Genomic DNA, 7181 nt, shown 5'->3' on the forward strand with positions numbered 1-7181 from the left:
TTACAGTAACACAAAACCCACAGAGACAGTAGGAACAGGCTATTCAGGGTTGGATTCAAATGTTTTTCTCTCAGCTCTGCCCCGCGCTTGGTGCATCCGGATGTTCTCCTCGTGCTTCCTCCTGAGCAGCAATGATATTTATGACATGGCCACTCCAGGGCAGGAGACGGGTGGAGGTGCCAGCCCACCTGGGAAGGGGTAGTGAGAGTGGTGGTGGCCACCACTCAGCAAGCACACACCAATGCTCTAAGGACGCCACATGTGCCAGCCTAGCCGAGAGCTGATGACCCACAGGCTCGGAGAGGTTACATGACTTGTCCAAGCTCACACGGGTAGCATGGGGCAGGGCCAGGATTCGAGCCCAGGTGTGTCTGGCCCTGGAATTCCACTCTACATGCTGTAGGCCATGGGTGCCAGGAGGCACAGCTCCCAGCCCCACGGGAACCAGGCACTGGGGCTCCGGGTCTGAGGAGATGGTGTGTGTTTGGTGTCCTGCCATTTTTTTTTTTTTTTTTTTTTTTGCCATTTTAAATGATATCTTCTTCCCCCTTGGCCTCACCACCTGCTCTTTTGTCGCCTATCAGCCCCTGTGTGGTGGATGAGTATGGCAAGGTGGAGCGTGAGACCCAGAGTTAGGAGATTGGATCCTGGTCCTGGCTCTGCCTAGCTCTGGGGAAGTCATTTAAGTTTTCTGAATCCCGGTTTCCTCATCTGCAACTAGGGGCTGGTTGGATGATCCGCTGCTGACACGTTTTCGCTTGTGGTATTCCGGGACTCCGACAGCTCCATGACCCACAGCCCTCTCCTTCTGCCTCTGCCACCCTCGAGGGGGTTCGGATGCTCTGGCACAAGGCACCGTCACTGTGAGCCAAGGTCAGTTAACGAAGACAAGGCCAGCTCAGACAGCGCAGAGACACCCTGTTCCAAGGAATTATGGCACAACAAAGTGCTCTGTAGAACAGAGCTATCTTCTTGTCCCTAAAACGGTCCCCAGCAACTGTGTCCTGAGCTGACTGCCAAAAGTGCCCTGCAGCAGACAACTCCGTCCCATAAATGCTTTCTTCATCTTCCCCTCCTTCTGTGAGGAATGGGAGGAGGGCGGAGAAGCCTGCACTCTTGTTCCGCACGAACTCAAGCGCTAACTGCCCTCCAACACGCTTTTCCTCAAATATTCCCCACTAGACACCTCTCCACCAACTCCACCAACCCAAAGGAGACCGGAGGATGTGAAGGGGCCCCCGACACCTCCCCGCCAGTCCCAGTGGCACTGACCAGAGTCTCACAGTTGGAGCGCATCCCAAAAGCCACCTCGTCCAACTTCTCTCCCATGTGAGGGTCATCCTCCTCATGCCCACCTGGCCACGCCATGGAACCTTCCAGAGATGCTGGCTGCTAGCCAGAGTGCCTGGGATTGTTAAGCACTCCCTCCTCATTCTGAACACCAACCTGCCTCCCTGCAGATCCTAACATGAGGACCAGCTCAGCCCTCTGTAGTGATGCAGAAAATGTCAACTCTCTTCTACATTATGGCCTTGAAACTTGTGAAGACAGCTGGTGTATGCCCTGGGTCACTGCAGGGCAAACGTCTACAGTGTCCTCAACTATACCTCAGGTGACAAGGTTTCCAGAGCTCCCTCTGCACACAACCCAGATTCCCACGTCCACCTTGACGAGTGTCCACGAGAACAGGATGTGATGTGCCAAGGACAAAGGACAATGGTATATACTCAGAAGTGAAATTGCTGGTTCATATGGTAACTCTATTTTCAGTTTTTTGAGGAACAACAATACTGTTTTCCATAGCGGCTGCACAATTTTACATTCCCACCAACAATGCACAAGGGTTTCATTTTATCCAATACCCTCCAACACTTGCTATTTTCTGTTTTTTTCCAATAGTAGCCATTTTAACAGGTGTGAAGTGGTATCTCATGGTTTTTATCTGTATTTCCCTAATGATTAGTGATAGAGCATCTTCTCATGTGGTTATTGGCCATCTGTATATCCTCTTTGGAAAAATATCTATTCAAATCCTTTACCTATTTTTTCATTTGCTATTTGTTGTTGCTGTTGAATTACAGAACTTCTTTATACATTTTGGATATTAATTGCTTATCAGATATATGATTTGCAAATATTTTCTCCCATTATGTGAGTTGCTTTTTCACTCTCTTGTTAATTTCCTTTGATGAACAAGTTTTTAATTTCAATGAAGTCCAATTTATCTTTTTTTTCTTTTGCTGCCTATCATTTGGTGTCATATGTAAGAAATCATTGCCAGGAAGCTTTTCTCCTGCTTTGTTCTAAGAGTTTCATAGTTTAGCTGTTACATTTAGATTTTGGAGTTAACTTTTTTATATGGCACAAGGCAACGGTCCAGCTTCATTCTTTTGCATGTGGATAACCAGTTTTCCCAGCACCACTTGTTGAAAAGACCGTCCTTTCCCCATTGAATGGTCTTGGCACCCTTGCTGAAAATCATTTGACCGTATACGCGAGGGTTTATTTCTGGGCTCTTTATTCTCTTCCTTTGGTCTATATGTTTGTCTTTATGTTATTATACTACCATATTGGGGTTTTTTTGGTCACCACTTCTCTTCAATCTACATCATTTCGATTACTGTAACTTTGCAGTAAGTTTGAAATCAGGAACTGTGAGACTTTATTCTTCTTTTTCAAGATAGATTTGGCTATTCGAGTCCCTGTTGACTCTATATTCGGATAGATTTTTCTATTTCTGCAGACATGTCATCAGGATTGTGACAGAGACTGCATTGAGTCTGTAGACTGCTTTGGGTAGTATTAACAATATTAAGCCTTCCAACCCATGAACAAGGGATGTCTTTCCAGTTACTTATGTCTCCTTTAATTTCTTTCAGCAATATTTTGTAGTTTTCAGCACATACATCTTTTGCTTCCTTGGTCAACTTTATTCCTAGGTATTTTATTCTTTTTAACACTGCTGTAAATGAAATTATTTTCCTTAATTGACTTTTTGGGTTGTTCATGGTTAGCGTCTAGAAATGCAATTGATTTTTGTATGTTGATTTTGTGTCCTGCAACTTTGCTGAATTCTAAAATATTAATTGCTTTTTAGACTTTATTCTTGTAAACTGAAGTGGGAACCCCAGCGAACACACTGGGCCATACATTCTTTTGTCCCCCTACCTCCATGTCCCAATGTCCCCATAGTCCAAAGATTTCCCAACTCACAGGTATCTTTTGCATTGCCAGGGGGTTAAAGGTCCAGTTCCAGAGTGGCTCGCTTGTCAGTGTTGCTGGTCTGCTCCACAGGGCCCTGCACGAGAGTCCTCTTTGCTCTGGGTCTGCAGACAGGGTTCCACGTCTATCTCTGTCCTTTACCAGCTTAGTGTCTGGGGAGAATGCTCTACCTCACTGAACTTGTTTTTTCACTGTCCATCTGCCTGTCCTCTAAGGTGCTTTGCAGCTCTAAATACCGTGTGCTACATTATTTACCATCAGAGTATACACTGAAGGTACGGTTAATCATTTGTTAAACAGTTCAGTTTTTATTCTGAAGAAATACATACTGTATGAGAGCACATATGAAAAAGGTTTGCATTGTATGAATTATTTTCCCATTTGAAACCCAGAATCCCACTCAAACGGCTTTCCAACCCATATTGTACTGAAGTATCCTGTTTGTTCCATTAACTATTCACAGAGTCAACTGGGGGACTGCTGTTATTAATTTCAATGGAAAGCTAAAATGCAGTTCATTTTCTATAATTGCAGGCCCGCAGTCTAAAGAGCCAGCAAAAGCTTTTAATCTGAGGCTTTTTTAGAGGACTATGATCAGAATTACATTGAACATCTTTTGAGGGTACATAATTATCAAAACCTCAATAACATTGACATTCAAAGAGCCCTATACCATAGAAGCTAAACTCACATGTAAGGAACAAGGCAAATTGCCGTCTTAGTTACTTGGGGACAGAGAAATGGCCACAGGGAAGGTCCGCAGTGTTTGCACACTTTGCTTTTCGATTTTATTCCAACTAGGCGGCTCTTCATACCACATGGGAGAGGGACAGACCCACTCCCCTCGTATGTGTGAGCTTTTTGTGACCTCTCCGGGGAGCCACCAAGCTGCAAACCGTGAGGAGGCGTCAGTGAGGGCGGCCCCCATCCGGCCACCAGAGGGCGCTAGAGGGCGGACCAGTTAACCAAGGGGTCCCCGGGCGCGGCCGAGCAGGGGTCACCCCAGCTCCCAGGGGTCTGATGCCCGGCTCTAGTCTGCCGGGAACTAACCCGCTATCCCACTGCTACCTTCTTCCCGACTGCTCATGAGTAGAAGCGTTGGTCAGGGCTGTCACCCGTTGGTCACAGTTCCATGAGAGACAAGAACTTCTTTTCCTTAGACATTTATCATTGTCCAGAGTGAGTTTTGCTGCTGGGAGAACCCACCACCCTTCCCAGGTGCCCACCTACCTCAGCACAGGCTGGGAACCCACAGCCTTCAAGAGGCCGGACAAGGATCCCAGACTCCAGCTCTGGGGGCTGGACAGGCAGAGAGGGCAAATCTACAATCACTCTGGTGTGTCGCTTCCCTGGGGGGTGTGCTGGTGGGAGAGGCTGCCAGTCGGCAGGATGTGACTAAACACATCCCTGACCTGAGACATTCTCCCATTATTTCTAGAGTAGATGGGTGAGAGATCTTTCAATAAAATCGAGGCAAAATAACAAAGAACTTTATTTTTAACAGCTGCCTCCACTCTCACAACCTTGACATTGGACAATTAACTGTTGCTCCAACAGTCTCAGCCACAGATGTTTTCTCATTCAACCACTCGTGGCCAGTCTTCAGGCAAATCCAAGGAAGGTTGTTGGTGGATTCACCTTTAAACCGACCACCTTAGAAGAAACAAGGGAGTACGGATGCAAGCTTGTGAAATAGCCCACCTTCAAAGCATTACTTGCAGGTGAGTGATTTAACAGAGCTCAAATGGAAATCTTTAAGTGCTTCCCACTCAGCTGCCGGGGCTGAGCCACCTTCTCCCGGTGGGAGGCAAGTTCTCTGCCATCTGTGGGACGGTGTTAGGTCTCCAAGTGCCAGTCTTTTATTCTTGTATGTGATTAAAGTTTTAGCATCTCTTACTTAGGCACTTTATAGCTATTAGCACTGCGCTTACATGTACAACTTTACTTCTAAGAGGTTTTGTGTTGCCATAGAAATTAATTGGTAGTATAGTTAAGTGGAATAGATTTACACCATAAAATGGCAAAAGAGCTTTCTAATAAGGACCCTGAGGAGCTACAATGTTTTCTTCAGCAGGCAGAGAAGAGAGACTTGAGAGAAAAAGCTCAATTCATGAATTCCTAGTCTATGACCAGGACGGCAGTTCACTATGTTGGTGTAATGTATACGGTTTTATCACCAAATGTAGACAAATGGAAGAAAATCTGAATTATGAAAGATGAAATTACGTGAAGAAGTGATCTAGAGCCTCTCCCTGCGTGTTGTGCACATGGTGCTAGATAAATTCTTGTTTAAGCAATCACATGGGAAAAAAATATATCCATCACTCGAATGTGTATGAGCATTTTTCAAGTGCTTAAGGAAACTTGAAAATAGTGCAGCTTAAAATACCCTACGCTTCATTTTTTCATGTTGATTTAGAATACCTATTACCTATATAAAATGCCAAGTTAACCTCAATTCTGTTTAAGCTTTTCAAATTCCAAATTAGTTAAAAGTCTGACTTAATGAGGCACTACTATACTTTAACATGGGGGGTGGGCATGATGAATTGGGTGAAGTACCCTTATAAGCTGAAATTCAGGTTAATTTCAAATTTAATTTTAACCACCCATTTATCTGATTAAAGCTTCAAGCATTTGAGGAGTCATAAAGCTATAGCCCACTTTAATATACAAAAAAATGGATATCAAGTTCTGAAGTTGTGGCAATAGAATTAGCAGACCTCAGGGTCTTTGGTGAGAAAAGAGCAACTGCTAGGATGGAGGAGGAGGAGTCGGCTATTCGAAAAATGGCCACTTTGCATCCCGAGAAAACTGAACCCTCTAAATTTGCCTTCCCGTTTTTCCTACAAAAACATGTCTCTGGATTTATAATGCAAGTTGTATTTGTCTTAGAAAAGTTGGTGACAGTGATTTTTGCTAAACTGCTCCTCTAACCCCCAGAAAATGGCAAACTGCCTTAGTGATTCCCAGACTGCTTGGAAACTGGCAATATGATGGTGATGATGCTGCTGCATCCCAAGCTTTTATGAAATCTTTCCTTCCATCTGGACCGCAACTTCAACTTCTAGATGGTCCAAGCCAGTGGGTCTCCGTTAATCCCACTCTGGCCTTCTGTTTCCCGCAGGTCCTCTGTGGGATGTTGCTGTAATGTTAAGAACTATCTTGAACCGTGCTTGTGTCTGCTTTTCAGTATTTTATAGTTCAGAAACAAAATCTAACCAAACCTGAACAGTATATAACAATTATAATAACGACTAACTGGAGAGGAGGACAAGGAACAGCTACAATATTGGCCACCAAGTCGGACTATGGGGTGGATGGAGGTCTCGCACCCGAGGTCCTCACTCTGTGCACAGGGAGGACGGAGCTACTGACTAAATTGAGATTTTATGTTAAATATGCAGAAAGAAAAATTCAAGGGTGATTAAGTGAACAGAAAGATCTAGAATTCAGTAGAAACAAACATAAAACACAGAGAGTCAGGTAAATTAACATGGAAAGAAAAAATACAATAATCAAAATAATATAAATGGATACACCTTGGCAGAAGAAATTCCAAAAGTAGATTTAAAAAGAATCTTCCTATATGCTATTTATATATTTGTCGACATTACGATGATGAACTTTAGTTTATCACATCATTACACAGTTGAAAAGAGAAGTCACAAATCGTGAGAAGATATTTGCATGTCAATAATAAGGGTTAACATCCCAAATAATGTCTATAAATCAATAAGAGAAACACAAACAGCTCATTAGAAAATGGTAGAACAGGCTATTCACCAAAGAAAATATGTTGGCCGGGCGCGGTGGCTCACGCCTGTAATCCTAGCTCTCTGGGAGGCCGAGGCGGGTGGACTGTTTGAGCTCAGGAGTTCGAAACCAGCCTGAGCAAGAGCGAGACCCCGTCTCTACTAAAAATAGAAAGAAATTAATTGGACAACTAAAAACATATA

This window comes from Propithecus coquereli, unplaced genomic scaffold, assembly GCF_000956105.1.
Source record: "Propithecus coquereli isolate 6110/MARCELLA unplaced genomic scaffold, Pcoq_1.0 Scaffold306, whole genome shotgun sequence".
Lineage (NCBI taxonomy): Eukaryota > Metazoa > Chordata > Mammalia > Primates > Indriidae > Propithecus > Propithecus coquereli.